The sequence below is a fragment of the Hylaeus volcanicus genome, chromosome 1 (assembly GCF_026283585.1).
Source record: "Hylaeus volcanicus isolate JK05 chromosome 1, UHH_iyHylVolc1.0_haploid, whole genome shotgun sequence".
NCBI lineage: Eukaryota > Metazoa > Arthropoda > Insecta > Hymenoptera > Colletidae > Hylaeus > Hylaeus volcanicus.
This window is the reverse complement of record NC_071976.1, coordinates 18,698,636-18,719,066: the sequence shown is the minus strand read 5'-3', so window position 1 is coordinate 18,719,066 and position 20,431 is coordinate 18,698,636. Positions and strand designations below refer to the sequence as shown.

At 33.5% G+C, this 20,431-nt stretch overlaps 1 protein-coding gene across 2 annotated transcripts in view; it reads right to left on the bottom strand.

The window, feature by feature from the left end:
- LOC128883069 (semaphorin-1A-like) overlaps window positions 1-20,200 on the bottom strand; it is a 582,486-nt gene extending 562,286 nt beyond the window's left edge. Inside the window, exon 1 of one of the 2 annotated variants that reach the window (XM_054135057.1) lies at window positions 19,582-20,200. The gene's annotated coding sequence lies outside the window, so the exon portion shown is untranslated. The remainder of the gene's footprint in view (window positions 1-19,581) is intronic. The other variant, XM_054135071.1, reaches the window with a different exon arrangement.
- Between the last annotated feature and the right edge of the window lie 231 nt (window positions 20,201-20,431).

Below are 20,431 nucleotides of genomic sequence, written 5' to 3'. Positions count from 1 at the left end.
GTTCAAGTCTTGTATTATAAAATTCTATTAACACCCATAAATCGATTTTTTGACCCGAGAAGGAGCAACAGAATTTCCTCTTAATGAAGGACCGTACACTTTTACAAGATATATGAAATTTTCCACCGCGAATATTAACCAATCTGTATTTTTTGCATAATAAATATGACCTTTCATAAAGATTAGTCTTTTAATTATAAACTCACTTGTTAAATTCATACTGGAGATTATAATCATTGCGATAAACGGGATTAAATTCATTACGTCAAAAAATTTTCGTATCTCCTGGTTAATATATAATTAATAAGATCTAATGATAATAATATTTAAATAAATGAATTATTGTATATTCTAACATATAAACGATCGGCAGATGTTTTACGTTTTTAATACCGAAAACTGACGGAAATAATAAAAGTTTGAAGCTGGACATCGGAAATTTGTACCATTAGGCCGAAGATAAAAATTACAAAATATGTTTTTAAATATCAATGTTCTAAATATGTAGTGTATAAAATAAAAAGATTTTCATAATTTGTAGAATTGCTTGCAAGGTAGATGATAGACAACCAAGAATAGAATTTGAAGTGACGTGAATTCACGTCAGCAGTCGCAAACTCAACTTCACATAATATTATGTTATGTAACCAGGTTATCGCATAAATTACTATAAAATATAGGTATAGTCTTTTTAAATATTTACTTACTTTACATTTAAACTAGAGAGGTTGCCAATAACATTATCAATCTCTACTTTATCAGTCTGTTTTCTATACTCAAGGATCTAGGAATTCTCGAATTCACAGATCCTCCTCGAGTCTAGAGATCTTAGGATCCAAAGATAACAGAAGTTAGAGATTCTAGAACCTAGGGATACCTAAACGTACGGATTCCAGAAGCTAGAGACACCAACACCTCAGATATCCCAACACCTTACATATTTCAGAACCTAAAGATGCTCGAGGGATCTCGTTTTCTTGGTATCTCTAGATCCTAGAATTTGTAGGTTCTGTAATTCCTGAAATCTCTGAGTAGTAGGATAAAATAAGATAATTAATTTATCCAAACATGGCCATCATTAGTGTTTGTGTATCGCATAATAACCAGAAGAGATGAAAAATTGATCGACGTAACGAATTTAATCGCGACTACTCTAAAAACTATAAGCTCCAGATCAATTTAGCATACGAGTCGAGGAATCAAATAAATTAAAATTTACGACAAATTTATTATGCAAGAAACACATATTTGCTCATATTTGCAGTAGAAAACTTCATGTATCTTGGAAAGGTGCTCAATTTTTCGTAACTTTCCAAATGGAAAAGTTTCTTAACCACCTCTCGCTATATTTCTCTTATTCTCGAAGAACTCATTTACTCGGACACGAATTCTTGCATTATCTTTTCGTTTCGATTAAAAGTTCCACGATTTCGATACGAAAAATAGGATTGCTGTCCGTTGTGCGCCACAGTCGTCCTCGTTACCGTATAAATATCTACTTGGCACGATTCCGAATACCCGACTCATCTCTCTGTTCTCGGATCGCCGTTCATCGAGACGAAAAAGAAGAAAGCAAAACTAGAAAAAAAAAACCAGGAAGGAATGTTTTGTCTAGACGACTCAGAATCAGGAACAGGAAAAGAGTTGGTGCACCAGTCGTATCTGGCGAATGTCTGTGGTGCTTCGACGTCGACGTTATACAGGGTGTCCACGCTAAGGTGTGACACAAACGCATATTTCAATAACTATTGATACAACAAAAATTATTTACATGTAAATTGCAGGATACAATGGGTTCTATATTGTGGCGCAAACTACATTTTTTTTATATTATTAATTTAAAAGATATGATGGTGAAGGTGAAATTTCATTTTTTAAATGGAACTATATATTTTTGGGGCGATCATGCGATAGTGCTTTTCAAGTCGAATTCATTGACCCTTAATGTATTAGATCTAATTCAATCTAATGTATTAGATTGTCCCAAAAGTTTCTTTCGTTTGATTAATAAGTAGACTGCGGATCTTTATGCAAAATAAAATCTTCGCGAACGTGCCTACAAAAATTGAACCTAAATAGGAATTTATTTTATTTTGCAAATATTATAACATGAACTTTGTTATCAATCTTTTTTATATTCTTGCATGTTGTTTGCATTTTGTAGTTTCTTACGCATTCAAATTTCCTATAAATGCATAAAGATCCGCAATCTATTAATAAGTAATACATACACAATATTTTATGTCTAATGTTACATTATCGAATTGTGTACGAATCATTTTGCTCCATTATAGTTACGACATCAACATCTAAGAAATTAGATTGTCTATTTATATAAACACTACCGCACAAAATAATTGAGTGCCAATTACGAAAGAAACTTTTTAAGAAACCTAATATTTACCCGATTTTTATTTGTTTTCAAGATAGAACGCTTCGAAATTTACTGATTTTCAGCGGAAAATTCTCGGTTCGAGTGACAAGTCGTAAAAGCGGTCCTATTGTTGCGGGGTTTGACTCTGCCTGTTGATACCGATGGCCCGAACAGTAAGAAACATGTCATTGTCAATCACGGTCTTCGTTTAAGGTACGACAAACTTAAACCGTGATGGACAATACTTTCCATATTTTTTACTGTTCGGGGCTGCCGTTCCAAGCATAGATCCTTGCTATCGGTTTCAACCCCCGCGACAATAGGACCGCTTTTACAATTTGAAAATCAGTAAAAGGAGAGTATAAAGAAATGCTCATTTTTGGCATCGCCTGGAAATGAAAAATTCATGCAGAATCTTTAAGAGTGTCTCCCAAGGAACAAAAAATGTCCGTATCACTTTCCCGAGAAACGATGGGAAAGTTGTCAAAAATACGTTCAAAGTATGAATGTGATGATAATGGAACTTACGTATATTTTACATTTCGTCGTCATCTTCTTCGGATATCGAACTGTCCTCGAAATATTTAACGACTTTTTATACGTCCTACGATTAATTCGACAGATGCACCACGGAAACCACTAACAGTTGAACAAGCGAATCAGACACGACTCATTACGAAAAATCGTTACATCGTAGAACTAATTAATGGACGCATAAAAAATCGTTTCAAGTATTTCGATGAAACCATCCAAAACACAACGTTACCTACTTTATTCCACGACTTCAAAATAGCTTGTACCATTTTAAATGCAACATTTACATCACCATCTACATCTGTCCTTGATAATTTAATTACAAATAGAATTTTGCAATATTCGAACAAAGTTAATCATTTATCACAACTAATTCAAGCGGAAAATATGAATATAAAGCGAGCACAATTCCAACGTATGGAAGTTACAGAATTAGAGTTTTTCCTCAGATTAATTTACAACGATCTATGCTTATACGCATGTAGAACATACCAAATGAAGTACCATCATACAATATTGATTTAAAAAAATACCAGATTGATGTGGAACCAATTAACGGCATTTTACTTCAAACGAAACTGCATTCACGACATTCAAATAGTTTAAAATACTTTGTATATGTACTAATTGATAAAAGTAAAACCGCACTGGAAGCCATACTTGCACACTCATGTGGATGCAAAGTCGGAGTACGCGTTGTTGGTTGCTGTTCCCATGTAGCCATGATTATATGGTACTTTGGATTTTCTCGATTTCAAGCTTCAACTCATCTGCTTGCTGAGTTCCTTAATACTTATTTCGAAGACGGTTCGATATCCGAAGAAGAAGATGACGAAATGTAAAATATACGTAAGTTCCGTTATCATCACATTCATACTTTGAACGTATTTTTGAGAACTTTCCCATCGTTTTTCGGGAAAGTGGTGCTCGACATTTTTTGTTCCTTGGGAGACACTCTAAAAGATCCTGAATGAATTTTTCATTTCCAGGCGATGCCAAAAATGGCCATTTCTTAACACGCTTTCGAAGCGTTCTATCTTGGAAACTAATAAAAATCGGTTAAATACTTTAAGGGTCAATGATTTCGTCTTGAAAAGCACTATCGCACGATCCCCCCAAAAATATATAGTTCCATTTAAAAAACGAAACTTCACCATCATATCTTTTAAATTAATAATATAAGAAAAAAATTTCGTTTAAGCCACAACGTAGAACCCATTGTGTCCTACAAATTGCGAATATGCGTTTGTCACACTTTAGCGTAGACACCCTGTATATGAACGTGGAACCTAACCGACGCTTTCTCGTCCACGAGCCTCTAACTTGCACGAATCTCGGGTTTGGCATGAATAGTCTGCTCGTGTTATCAGTATCAGCTGGTCCCGATAGCATTAATGACCGGAGAACGTAACACATAACATTAAGGGAGCACATCACATTAACGTCATTTTTGCAGAACTTTTTTTCAATCAAACAATGCAACTAAATCAATTTATTGCTTATTACAACTAATATATACATATTGAACAATATAAAAAATCAATTTTTCATATCCACTGTATGTATAGTCATTTTGTTTTGCGATTATATTATGACCCAAGCAAAAATCTCTTACGGATATTTTTCAAGAAAGAATTTTGTTCAAAGCAAATTACTGTAAAAATTTCTTTTAAAAAAAAATGATACCTATTGCATGTGGTTTAAAGATTATTTCTTTCAATTTGAAATAAAAAAATAATTCGTTATTTTGTAAAAATCGTTTTGTGTTATTTGATTCACCGCCAAGTTAAATTCTTTTGCATTATCGCAGTGGAAATTTATAGGTATAAATAAATAGAATGACCCCAGATGGTTTTTGTATAGGAGCAATTTATTTCCAAATGAAAATTTTAATCCACTACTCGGTTGCTAACACCTGTTTCAGAAATCCCTTTTTGTCGACTATAATAATTCCAGATTAGCCTTTGGGCTCTTTTAATTTTACACGATTTGCAGATGATATTTTCATATAGGAACTACCAATAACTCTACAGGTTCAGCGGCTGGCCCTTTAATTATTGTATTAAATAATTCGCGTGCGTAAAAATAACCAACGAATAATTACTGTCTAGAGAAACGAAAAGAATTCAGACAATAAATAGTTAAAATGAATAGATTAAAATTGTTATATATCAAATTGTTACATGTATATGCATAAATTAAAATTTTTTTGGAAAGCTGCAGAATCATAAAAATGCTACAATACTTACAGCATTTGGTAAAGGTAAAAAAAAATGATTTAAAAAATATACTTCTAAAGGTAAATCTCACTGAATGACGCGGCTTGATCAAGAAAACCATTAATCATTGATAACGATGAATTACGTGTCGTTGCTGGGACCAATTCGAATGTAACGTGCCAAGAACTTTATCACATGTTCAAAGTGAGAGATTAAACAATTCATTTACACTTGCATCAACTTGGAAGGTCATGGAAGCCAAACAAATGAATTCCACGTCAACTATCAGCTGATGACTGCTTTCATAGACTAAGAATTTGTTCTTGGTTTCTTTCATGCAAACAATAAAACTAACAAAAATTATACGAACTAACTGATTTTATTTTGGATGCTCATACGCGATGCAAAATGAATTTTGTACCTTTCTAACCAAATATGTATTTATTTGTATATTCTCAATCAATTCTCTCGGAGATCTCTCGGGCTATACATAAAGAGTATAATGTCCGTGAAATACATAAAGATTGCTTCAACAGTATCTTCCACGATGGGACGTAAAGAAGACTATCGTAGTCCAAAAGTTACTTGTTGGGTCGTTTACAAAACCTTAAACCCAGGTTATCCCCGATAAAAGTTTCGCCTGGTGTTCTCCCAGGATCTCCTTTCGAACTTCCTTTTTAATATTTTCGTCGACGACCTAATTAATATTTTCAATCTTCGTCCGTAGCCAGCTTCTAAAGATATCCTCGACATCTTAAGAAAGTTAGTGAATTGTAACATGGCTCATGAATTGCTATCTGATTTTTTTTAAATATAATAATTCGCGCAAAAAATGAACGATCTCATTGAAGATGCAAAATTGAATTGCCTATTTATGTTACCTTTTAAGATTCTATTTAGATTGCAGCAATATTAGTATAATAATTTATTAGTTTATATTGGTACTTGAAATTGTATTTTAATTCGCAATGTGTAAACAAAATTCCATGGTTCCGTTAAAAAAAAAAGTAACGGTGAGCTTGATACAGCCTCAGTATATGGACCAGAAAAGAAAGCAATAGTTATATAGGATAGGCACTCTCGAACCTTCTAACTTTTTCCTGTAAGATATTTTTGTATCTAGGATTATTAAACTCAGTATTTTAAGAGTATAACATATGTACTGGTTTTTTAAAAACCAAGTTAGATGAATTCTTTTTTTAGATGACAAAATAAAAATAAAAATAAAAATAATTGTATGTTTCGTATTTTATACACTACTTTCACACTACTGTTGAATGTTAACTTTCGCTAGAAAGATTACAAATTAAAAAGTTGCGTAATGCTTGCAACATTTATATTCGTGTAGCACATTTCTTATGAAATTTTCCCGGTAATTCTTCGTGAAAATTCTAATCTCATATTATTAGAATGAATTAGTCACGTATGCAAAGAATGAGACTGAATTCTCAAAACATATAAATAAATCAAGAATTTTGGAGTTTGCTTATACTACTACATCTTCTCAATAGATATAGTCATGCTACTTTGAAAACTATGAATCTAGAGCCTAGACTTTATGACACACACGTGTCAATTGACTTTATAAATATTTATACTATTGTCACTATATGCAATGTTGAAGAAAAGTCGTACGGAGTATGAAATATTATTGGAGAAAGTGCCCTATAAACTTCTTCTTGTTACATAGGGTATAAGTTACACAATATGTCTCACTTAAATCACAAGTAAGCTCCGATACTAAGCGCAAGTATGTATGCATTCACACGATGCTAACGGTTGAGTATAGAATAATAGAAGAAAGTGACCAAAGTCGAACAATCAACTGATTTCGTTAAGTAGTTGGCGCTAAATGAAAAATCATAGTCTCCTTAATCGATAGCAGATATGTAAAAGCAGTAAGAAACAAAATGGGATGTAAAGCAGTTGTTTAACCCTTGATTGCGAGACGACTTTTGCTGGAAATTTTAAGAGCCGTAGAGGTGTGAATTAAAAAAAAAATATTAGTTTAAACGGAATGATACGACGGATATTTTTTATATTTACAGTTTATTCATGGGACGTTTAGTTTCAAAAATAAAAACTAAAAACTTCTTGTAAAATCTTCTTGTTATTAAGTACCAACCTCATTTTCAAATAAGTAATTAACGCATTCACTGCCAACTGCGAAACGCGTCTCGTAGTTCAAATTGATTGCAATTATTCAAGGGATAAGTTTACAGTCTTTTGAGTCACGAATTATTACAAACCAAGATCGGAGATTTTCTTGTTAAAACAACAAATATAATATCACTTTTTATTATCGAAATAATAACCTAGATTACACATCTGTATTAAATCTTGGTGCTCAAAGCAAAACGCTTTAAATTGTCTTGGCAGTGAATGGGTTAAACAAAAATGGGTAAAATTCTCATCCAGGAATAAATTCGAATAACGAATAAAAGATAAATAATTATCTTTTGAGTTATATTAAAAACACTTGTAATTATTAAATTAATAGTTGTTTCACACGTGACTCGTTCGATAAAAATAATCTTTCCTGTAGGAGGAATAACAAGTAATCCGAATAACTTTTTAATCGAATGAACGTTGCAATATCGTTACATAGAATTTCAATTTGTCATCCGTTATGAGAATAAAATTGCGCCTAACGCTGTGTAAAGGTGAAAATGGTGGAAATTCGTAGAAATTAATTTGAAAGACTGACACAGACTGCGAAATGCCGACGATTTTAATATTTAACAGGCCATATTTAATTGATGAAGGTATAAGAAAACGGTGCGCGATGAATCATCACTGTACACAGGGTTTTAGATGTACGTGCACCGAGGCAAGAAGAGGGTTCATAAATTTTAAGCTCAAGTCAAAGTTTGCCAATTAGAATAATATGAAAACCTCTTGGTTCTCAGATTTACATGAATCGTCTATTCGCGCTACCGGTATCAACTCTGGCTCGTGACAAATGACCAGAATGGAATAACGCCAACTTTGCACTCCACGATTAAGATTGTCGAGCTTGCCTAGGATGCTGAATAATTGCCAGCATACATTATGCATGGATACAAGTGGAAAAACTCCAATGCGAATTCAGATCGAATTCAGATATCGAAGTAAACGAAGTTTTATTTATTTCCCTTATTACAATAACACATTGCCTCAATTTTAATTTTTGTTGATTCTTTAACTGAAACAAAATGTATTGTATTAAGTATAGAAATTAATTCTTTGTCTTTACATTCAATTGTTTATAACTGTAATTTAAGTAAAAAATATTTACTCGTCATTTTGTTACGTTAATTTTCCATTCTTCTAAATTCTCAACTTTATCTTCATTGCAATGAATCTGTATGTATATACTCTCATCCATAACTATGTGGATAATTAATATACACCGTATATTATTACTATTGTATAAAACTAGTTGTTGCTAAATTTTATTTCGTGATAAGATTTGTATGTGTTATGTTACACTCCTACATATTTTAATAAAATTACCCAACAGTTTATATTTTTCTAATTTTAGCACAGTTTTGTACGTTTACTATAATTCCTAACATTTTTCGGTACGTTACAATTTAATAACTTTTCGTTACATGGTAGCTTTACTGTTTAAAATTCTATCAAATATTCTACGAAAAATGTGTCTTGTTTATTTATAAATGTAACGTAAAATATTCTGCCATTACAGAATTTAAAATGACCATTCTAAAGATCGCAATATCGTAGTATTAGAGCATGTAACAAAGTCTAGTTTATATGTTAACACGATATGTCAACGATATCACTGCCAATATTCCAAACATTGTCATAATCCTTGCAACAGAATATTTTTTATGCTCCATTAAGAAAAGAAAAAACATTAAGAAAAAGTTTCTAAACCATCGGTTCTTTGTATCTTCAAACTAGTCAGAACCCTCAAAAAAATTGTACGTGACATATGTACCTAACCGTATACCTAACCGTAACGTGTTTATTATTTACACAAATTAGGTGTACCGAGGCCCAATCGTAACATACTTTACGAATCCAACGCGTTATCGTGTTAACTAATTACCACCTTTATAAATATATTTGTACCGAAATAGCATGCAAATTATGTAAACATTATAATTGTAACGGATACAATTCGTATAAAAACAACATTGGAAGACCATGTCGATTTGTTTAAAAGTCCATTATACAGGGTGTTCAAAAAAAAAGCAACCAATATTTATATGGTGTATAGGGCACACTGTACCGAGTAAAAAAGCTTTAGTAAACATAGGTCCAAAGGTCAACCGTTTCTGAGATATAAACATTTTTGTTTGCTAGTATCATGATTGACTTACTTGCTTCCATCGCATGCGATGTTTATGTCAGTGTTTATAAATTGCGTTCTGAATGTTCCCATTCAAGTGCCGACAATTTCGTCAATTTCATTTTTTTCAATTTCGTGTACAGAAATGAGCGGTGGACACGTGGAAAATCTTCTATAAATATCGAAAACCCAGTAGTAAGTCAATCATGATACTAGCAAACAAAAATGTTTATATCTCAGAAACGGTTGACCTTTGGACCTATGTTTACTAAAGCTTTTTTACTCGGTACAGTGTGCCCTATACACCATATAAATATTGAATGCTTTTTTTTTAACACCCTGTAGAAACGTACATATTAACCTTGGATATTTATCTACGACTACGAGCGTTGCCGTAGACAATATATCATTACTTTCTCTTCCCATGAATAGGTCGAATATATACATATTATTGTATATGCGTATATATTTTCCATAAACGCGTCCTTCTTCATTTTCTTCCCGTGGAAGAGGTCTCGTAAATGTTTGTCGAATGCGCGTGTATCGCGCAAAAGGTTACTGTACATATTTCTTTGACAAATATGGCACACTTTACTCTTCTTGATCCGAGTCCCGTGTCCACTACCAGCGGCACTTTCTTCCCTACGCCTACGGTACAAAGTGAAGAAGCGCCTATCGCCCATGAATTAAAAATAAAATTTCTTTCACCGTAAAATTGCATTTATCGTTCCAAAATTTAATAATCGTTAAGTCCAGGAAATTCAGAACTGAGGAATGTCACGTCTTTATGATTATTCCTCAGAGCATGTATTCTTAATACAAAGTATAAAATTATTACCAATAAATGTACCTAGTGAATATCTAGTTACAAAAATATGTGATGCACACCAGGAATGCAAGAAAACAAATAATTGTAGAAGTAAAACGTTTTGATCGTCATAGGAAAAAATATAGGAAATGGGCACTATTATTAATGGCTTAATTACTAATAACTCTTGACGTTAAGTCCTCTTTTTCAGTGATGTTTCTTTACAAATTACATACAAAGGAATGCAAAAAATGAAACAATGAAAAATATATAATAGTATCAAGGAAAAGTTTACAAATACCTTACAAAGATTCAATAATATAATAGAAGAAATAGGTGGGATAAATTTTAGAATAATTGGAAACTGTGTATTTATACATATATTCTCTACTTTACAATCACTTCAAGATCCTTACTGTAATAATTAATGACTTAATACTTATTAAACAAATAATACAAAAATACTCGACATTGCAAGCTCAACAGTGACAAATCATCTATATAAAAATGTGCATTTAATATTATAAGGACCATGGTGGTAAATTTGACCTATATTTCTGAAAATATTACTCAGCTATCAACAACGTTTTGCGTGAGTTTTACTGGCAATTATAAAAATAGGGAGTCAATTATATCGATGAAATATGTATATTTATCTCTAACCTCTCTAATTTTAAACATTTAGTAGTATGTACAATAAATATTCGTTGATCGTCGATGATTACAGCGTAAACAATTTTATTATAATAATTAAGAATGACAGACAATTACTGTACAAGTCAATACACAAATACACACACGTGTAAGCGAATGTCTCATTTTACCCCATTTTCGTCTGGAATACATTTAATTTGCGTTAATCATTTGTCAAACTAAATCTCGTCTTGCTGCGACTCTAAAACGTAAAAGTATTCAGTAGCAGATATTGAAATAACCCAGAGAACGTTTATTCAATCAGAAGCCATTTATCGAGCATCAATTTTCATTTAAAGAAGAATATTGCGATATTACAAAGTTGAAAATATTCGTAGAGCGCATTAAACGAGTCTCGTTAAATTTCAATGAGCAGTTCGAGCAATCCGCTGCGACTGCCGACCTTCGGATCACTCGAGCCCGTTACAAAGGAAAATAATTCGCTTATTATGAACAATAGGTACTGCTCCGAGTGCATAATAGGCGCCATGGTTGCGATCGATATACATTTGTTACGGGCAATTCTGAATCACGCGACGGAGACCGGCTCCAGTCACTGAACTTCTATTAGATTCTGTTAAAATTATCAATTGAAATCAAATTCCGTTTAGCATAGTGTTGCCATAAAGAAAGGAAGACCGAACGTCGAAACTGCAGTGGGTCACGAAACTATTCGATCGAATCTCGCATTCAAAGATCTCAAGATATTCAATATGATTGCGAATAAAGCTTGTCTATTTGAAACATGTATCTGTTTAACATTTCTATCCACGGTTCTGGATCACTTTCGAAACTGTCGTCAAAAGGATAATTTAAAGTCATCTAAAGTCATCTAAAGAGTTATCGAAATTTTATACCTAAAATATCTCCGTTGCTTCTTATGATACGAGAATATTTCTTGATAAAATAATTTTTGGAACAAAAATATAACCGACTCCGAAAAAATATTAAAACTGCACTAAAAAGTATGAAATAATTTCTAGTTAATTGATATGAATACTCACCAGTTCTAGATATAATTCTATTTCCTTTACATTAAATTATGTTAAATAACCTTTTCGTAGTAAAATTAAAAATTACTTATAATAAAAATTACCAAATTTGGTTTAACTTTCTGCTCGAGTGACAAAACGTACACCCTTAAATTATTGCTATCATTATATCTACTTTAGACACCATATATATACATTAACATTATTCAATATCACCACTTTAAACTTTTCACTTAAACTTAAAACTTTTTTTTACTTTATTCACTTCAACACTTAATCACAGTCATGAGAACACAGTGTGCAAAGACACAGCATTAAAAATGGTATAAAAATTCTACAGTTTAACTTAGTGTAAATATATAATTTGACAGAATATTTATAGTTCAATATATACATTAAAAGTCTTTTCTGATATATGACGCTGAAACTGGACAACTGTTATTAACCCTTTGACTGTGGGACGTTTTTTGCTGGAAATTCTAAGAGCCGCAGAGGTGTGAATTTGAATAAATATCAGCTTATAGGGGATGATAAGACGGGACTTTCATATATTTATAGTTTATTTATAGGACGTGTAGTTTCAAACATACAAATTAAAAACTTAAAAGACCTTTTTCCTAAGACCTCATAGTGGTCTGAATCCGTGGCTGTTGTAAATGAAAAAAAAAACAACAATTGAACAATCGAATTTTTAAAAAATATCCTTACAAAAAATAACAAAAAGAAACTATTTGATATTTACAGTTTATTCATACGATATTTAGTTTCATAGATAAAAATTGAAAACTTGGAAGACCTTTTTAGAAGACGAGTTTAGACGAAGACTTTAGTTTAGAAGACGAACTTCTAACTTTTCAATTTTTATTTTCGAAACTAAGTGTCTTATGGATAAACTGTAAATATAAAAAAGTTTCGTCTTATCATCCCCTATAGACTGATTTGATTTAACGGATATAAACGTTTCTCTGAGCTCATTTCTTGATATATTAGGTTAGGTTAGGAGTCGATGGAACCGAGTTTTATTTCAATTAAAGTAATTCGTTGCCGAAGAAGCTAAAAGGGGAACACGAATTGAGAACTTAGATTTGATCACAAACGTCATCCCATTCTAAGAACACAACGTTGATAACGATTATACACGCGTCATTTGGAAGTTGGCAAAAATGAACTGGAACAATAACATTTCATACGACCCATTATCGTTTGCCTCGCTGTATTTCATATCGCGTACGATTGCCATTAGAATTTATTAACATCTGTGTGGAAAGTGTTCGACTTTCTCAGATAAGAACAGACGCAATCGTTCGTCATCCAGCCAAGTGTTTATAAAGCGTACTTCGATTTCATTTCGTGACGTACTTTCGTGGCCTGATGCACGTTTAACTCTTTGCAATCAAAAGGAAACTCAGTCGCCACTGGATTTTACGCGGCAAATCGAGTGACGACAAATCTTTATATATTGGATTTCTTCGTTAAAACAGTGAATTTTTTTCAAAGTGTTATACATTTTACATTTTTTCAAAAATCTGGCTAGATGTATGATAACGACATCGTTATTTTACAATTTTTTTTTAGTATACCAGATTCATTCATCCTACAAAGCGGTATCGTGCAAATCATAAAGTAATGTTTCACAGCAAGTGATCTATGGAGCCTTGCATAATATTAAGAGTGTTGATAAAAAAAATTACCAACAGAAACTGTTTTCACGTAATTAAAAATGAGAGATATACGTTTCATAGAAACCCGCGCAATTTAAAACCACATAAATCAAGATACAAACTCTACATAAAACTAGCACATGAGTTTTCAAAAACAAAATATCGCGTACATTGATCAATATAATTGTAAAAACAAAAGGAAATAGATAAAATCATCCGCGGAAATTGAGATCAATATGAAATAATCCCAAAATTTACAACATAAAGGGTTTTTCAATAAGAACGATATAGAGTTAATTTAAGACAGAACACGTTTTTCTCTTTTACTTTAAAATATGACACATGGCAATTATGTGTGGATTGCAGTGTTCTATATTTACTTTTAACTCATCTATTGTTCGTGAGCTTCAAAAATGAGCCCCAGCCGGAAACATGACATTTTGATCAAAATTAGGATCAGTTTGAAATTGCTGTAGAGAGAAACTAGTTGTTGTCGGAATATGACGATGGAAATTTTCAAAAATATTATATATTATTACTTTTGTGCTACTATGAAGTAAAAACGTAGCGTGAAATGTCGACTACACCTTCAAAGTGACACCATTTTGTCAGTATTAAAATTTTGCAAAAAAAACTAAGTCATTTTCCACAGAATATTGTTTCATTTAAGACTTCATAAGTCTGATTTGTTGCAAATACGTAACCTGGAAAGAAACTAGCACTAGCCCACGCAGCGAAAATCCGACGCGAAAACTACGTACGTCAATGATTCAATAGTTATAGTAAAATATTTGTCAATGCAAAGAAAAACAAATAAGTAGTTTTTGCATTACTAAAGGGAGTATTATCGTCTAGAAGTTCGTTTTTTCAGTAATTTTTAGGAATTAATTTTGCGAAAACTATCAAACCTACGGTACCAGGGTTTTTTATGTATAATAAAACACGTTTCAACTAACAACACAAACTTTTATAAAATACTTTATTGAAATCTATACAAGTTATGCGCTGTTATGCAGGTTGTGGCGCGAGACGCTCGTTCAATCGGACGCGCAGGCTGTGGCGGTTCTAGTCGTCTGAGATAGAAAAACAAATTTTTTTTTTCAATCTATATGAATGTAGTTATCGTCTGAACTAGAATGAAGTAAGTACTAAATTTTTTATCGGAATCGCGGCTGTTTGAAAATTAAGGTTTAATTTTCCCGGAAAATTGCCAACTAAAATATGAGAGCAGTGTTAAAATATTCAAGCTATCGGTATAATTCTAGTTCAGACCATAGGTGATGGTGCCGTCGAAATGCGTGTAAAACCAGAAGTCAGTCGGTCCAATAGTTTTTGAGAAAAACGTGCGCCCGACTTGAAAAATGTCGTTTCGAGAAAAACGCGTTTAAAGTTTGCTATACATTTAGCACTAATACTGGTGAACAGCCTTTAAGCCTCTGTAACTATGAGAGCTCTACGAATTTCAAATTAATATTTTAGAGGCACTTCCACAAAAGCCCAAATGATAAGAAAATGCAAAAGAAAAAAAATCGAATTTTTGTTCGAAGTTTCTAGACGATAATACCCCCTTAATGTTATTGGAAAGTCTTGCTTCAGTTTTCCTTACCATTTCAAGAAAAGAAATTTTAGAAAATCGGCTGTTTTTCAGTCCTTCATAGCAGAACACCCCCTTAAACACCGTCTACTAGCGACATAGGTATATAGAAGATATATGTGTATGTAACCTCGTAAGATACACGCTGCGACCGACGATCAAGAATAATATTTGGAACGTTTTCTTTCAGCGTGATAGAGGCATACCGTGAGCACAAGCTTACCGTGGCCGGCCACCACGCGTCGTTACGTTCGAGTCGTGAGGCCCCTTAGGCGAAAAGCTTGAAACCGGTTCCGAGAGTAAAGAATGGCTGGGTAGCCGGTCACCGTGTATACGACTCGCCACGACTTTCTAAACTTCCGTCGCACACCTTTGCACGTATACACACACACGCGCGTACATTTAAACACGTACACGCACGTACAGACACGGTCCGTAGACCGCACAGTGTGTCCGAATCCCAAAAATGTGGACGAGATTTAAGAAATAAATCGATATGTCAATAGAGCATGTTTAGGAAGAACAGAGAAATCGAGGTAATGCGACTTCGAAAAGGATGAGAATAAATAATTTGTGTTTATATGACTATTGTTGTATTACCTATCCACATTTAATAATGGATGATTTACTAAATAAATACTTTGAGTATCTAAACAATATTGTTTCATCTTTTCATTAAAACAGTTAAGGGATTTGATGAAATCACTTACTTTCTTTAGGGAAATCACCTCACAGAGTTATTTTAACATCTTCCGTGAATTGATTACCTACCTTAGGGATTTGATCAAATCTCCATTTTTATCATCTCCCTGCGACATATTCATCGAACGATTTGGATTATAAAGGGTTAACACCATGACCTACATCGATCTTCTTAACCATCCATATTTTCCTAGTTTAGCTACACTAAGATTTTAAGCAATATGTTAATATGTTTATGTAACGTATATACTATATAAACCATATTCGGTTTAACAGCAATAAATAAATATAAATATTGTTGCATGTTATTCGATCCCGATAAGTTATCTTCACTTTACGTACTACCTTTTAACGTTTATATTCTATTATTATAAATAATAATACAAATACTTGTATTTGATTCGTCATATTGGATCCAACTAAATTATGATTTCGATTTCTTAATCGATATTCTCTAAAACCTTATTACACTAATTTCCATTCAAATAGGCGTAATTTTCAGAATTTGGCCCACCATATTAAATCTCCTACTTTGTTTTTTACCTTTTGACTTCGAATTCGTAAATACAAAACTTTGTGTAAATACAATGGCGTTTGAATAGTTTGTCACGTTTTTGACACTTTAAACCACTGTAGGTCGTGCGCGCATTATGTTTTCATTTTTTCTCTTCAAGATGGTCACGGTGGAAACGTTGGGGAAAAATTTTCCTCGTTAAGTGCTACGACGACGTGGATGTGACTAACTGACATGTTACCACGTAAATAATGTATTACGATGCAGGAAGAAAAAGGACGCTATCGATTCGATGCGATGAAGGACACAATTAATCTCGAGCCCAGTATTATCAACACGAATGCAGACCATGCGTTTTGTTTCTATTTTTGATAATTAGACTGCGGATCTTTATGCATTTATAGGAAATTTGAATGTGCAAGTAATCTACAAAATGCAAACAATATGCAAGAATATAAAAAAGATTGAAAGTAAAGTTCGTGTTATAATATTTGCAGAATAAAATAAATTCCTATTTAGGTTTAATTTGTGTATGTACGTTCGCGAAGATTTTATTTTGGATAAAGATCCGCAGTCTATTGATAACATTGGACCATGCATCGCTGGATGAAGAAATATCCTCGAACGAGAACAACGCGTTGTTTGCGCGAACATTATCGGCGGAAACGTTCAATTTTTAACCTTTTCGATTCGACCTTTTTCTATTTAGATTCTATTTCTTTCTCTTTTAAAAATTAATTGTATTAAATTGATTTTCGCTGTAAATCAAAAGTCGCAACCGGATAAAAAGGGTCAATTTTCCCCAGTGTAAATGATATTCATTTTTTTTTGTTCACGTATGTTCCTGTAAGTCTCACTTGTAATTTACCCAAAGCAATCAAAAATATTCAAAGATATAAATACATATATATTGTAAAGTATGCTTAATACGTGTGCAGTTGTGTACGGTCTCTTTGGGAATTATCGAATGTCTATTATTACAATTACTTACGTTTCATGGTAAAGACGTATGAATACAAGTTCTATTTTTCTGAGAAATTAGATTACATGGGATTTATGTGAAATAAGTATTAAGAATAAAGTGTATAAAGTATTGTTGAATTTGACTTATGAAGCTCCCTTTGTGTGTTATGATTGTTTAAGTTTATCAAAAATCCCGACACGTAACTCATCAAACGAGTTATTAATTAAAAGTATTTCTTACATACTTTATATTATATAAATATATATAATATAAAATATTAAAAAATATTCGTTCATACAAGAGGTCTTTCCGTTGTAACGACCATAGAGATAGTGTACATAGAGTAAAGGAGCGAAACATCCAATCGTATCACAGCTAAAATGAGAAATTTTTTTCTTTAGTAGTTACGTAAAATGTGTATGACCTCAATTTGCAAAAAAAAAATTGTTAATTGGAAAAATGGCGGCAAAAAACATGAAAATGAACGATACATGTCAGCCGTTATTTTGCAATAACTTTATGCTATAATAATAATAATTCATTAAGAGTCGAGGTTCATTAGCATATAAACTTGATTACCTTCAATTTAAGCGTTGAATCAAGTGAATCGGATAAAAATTCGATTAGCTATGCGTCCCACCGTTTTCACCGAATCCTTTCCTTGCGACTACTATATCTATATGTGTATAGACACTCAAATTAAATCTACACTGTCAAATTTTCTTCTTTGAACGTCCCTTTATATGTAAAAAAAAGTTTCAATAACAAAAATTAATTATATCTGGAAATTATATGCATTAGAAAAATACATTAGCTGGACCATACTCCCCCCTTAAGTAGGAAATGAATCACTGTATGTTAGCGATGTATGATAAAAATAGCGAATCTTCGGCACAATTATCGACCCTAATATTGCTTACTTTTGAAAATAAGTATTTTACAAGAACTTGAATACTGCAACAATGTTCCCTATAATTGGCATACTGTTTGATAATCCCTCCGATAATCCTTTATTTATTTGCTTTAATGTATATTGTACCATTTATCAGTAAACTGAACGCGATAGCAAAAAGATATCAAATGTATAATAGCAAAAAAAAAAAAGATATGACAAGCGAGTAAAGGGGCAGGCTGTAGCTAAAGTGCTATTACAGAAACTTACTCCTAATTAGGATCTTTAAAAAATCACACGAATATTCACAGAAACGCTAGCGAAACGTAAATTCAGTTCATCGGCAAAAAAAACTATACCGAAATCTACGCAAAATTGACTAAACAAAACTTCGTTTCTTTACATTCGTATAATAGGTGGTTTACTGTTAGACGATGGATTTGACAAGAATGATAGAATGTATGTAACGTAAAGAAATAGAACAGAAAAGGAAAAAATACGGAATCAAACCAGACTCAGCCCTAACAGTGCAGGACCACAGCAGAAATACAACAGACTTCCTCAAAGACATCAATATATATTCTGAGATATAAATAATCGCAAATAGTTCTGTCGTTAATGACCTTGTAGTCGATGCGACATAAAACAGACAAGGATAAAAAAACTTCATTTGAGAAATTGATAGATACCACGAAAAGATGAATATTTGTAAAAAAAATCGATTCAGGATCGAACACTCCTATTTGTTCACTCTAGAAGAATCTGAAATGTTCCGATCGAGCAAAAATCATATTTCTCTGTCTTCCCGCGTGTACTTAGTTCCGTCGCGTAGTTCCACGGAAATCGAGAAACCAGAAAACTGGAGAGAAATATAGTATCGTAAAGAAAAATCGTATAATTCTCGGGACGTTAGTTTTCCGTGACGCGCACCAGAGGCGACACACCACAGCGATGTTGGTTTCGTTGCTGCACACGTGTATTTACTATTTACGACAAAGGGTATACCAGACGTACGAACGAGAATAAACCGACCGTTATTGCACTTCGTGCCAAACGCCGCGCGGATGTTACACGCTAGTAGCATTCTTAATTGCGGTAGACAACGGTTCGTATTCACGACACTTCTTCCCTGCCGACTGACAGACGGTTAACGTTCGTAAACTCCGAAACAGCGATAGAGAACTCCGCTCCGTTCTCAGAGACATCTCTCACTGGCACTTCACTCCAACGAGCGATTCAATGGTGCTTTACAAAGAAAAAAAAAACCTCAAGCGTAGAAACTTTTACAGGGAGCTGCTCCGAAATAACATAACCTGCCACCAAACGGAGAGACTTACCAAAAACGTAGACTGGGATCGGTGCGGACACGTATTCGGACACAATTAACAATCCTCCGGCGTGAACAAGTAACACACAGAAAATTCCCAATGGATGTCTACCGACAACTATCTCCTGGTAAACACCTCACGCGTCAAGAAACTGATTCTCGTAACATAAACGAACGTTTGCACAAAAATGTAACACTGAAAACACCACCGGGATCCACTGCCCTGTTTATAGGACGTCCCACGTTAATACGGTTTCCGTTGCGACGCCGCGTGGGCGCGAATCGCGGCACAAAAACAAAAAAAAGAAACGAGTTTCGTCGGCACGTAAAAGCCTCGGTAGCTGTCGCGAGAAGCTACACGCACAGGACGGAACGAAACAACACGCGCGCTGCTCGAGACGCAACTGCCGCTACTACCGGCTCTATTTCCCGCTGTACCCCACTTCTTCGCCCGCGATCCCCACCCGTCTCCACAGTGAACCGTTCACCCCACCGCGCTTGTCCTTTCCGACCATTCTTCGGTCCCTTCTTCAGCCTTCGACGCCGACGACGATTCTTCGATACCTACGGTGCGCGCAACAGTACGCGTTTCAATCAAACACCTTCGTTCATACGCAAATCCACACCAGGCTTCGATTAATGCTACGTTCGCGGAGTTTCCTTGTAGAGTGGGTGTAGAAAGTATTCGTACATCGACCTGTTTCGAACATACAACTGCGGTGCATAACTATAGCACCACTGATATTATTCAGATTTTTTAAACTTAAGGGGGTATTCTGAATTAGAAGGTTTAAAAAAAGTGGTTTTTCGTGAATTTTTTTAAGATGGAAAGAAATAATTAATTCTATCCAACTTTTTAT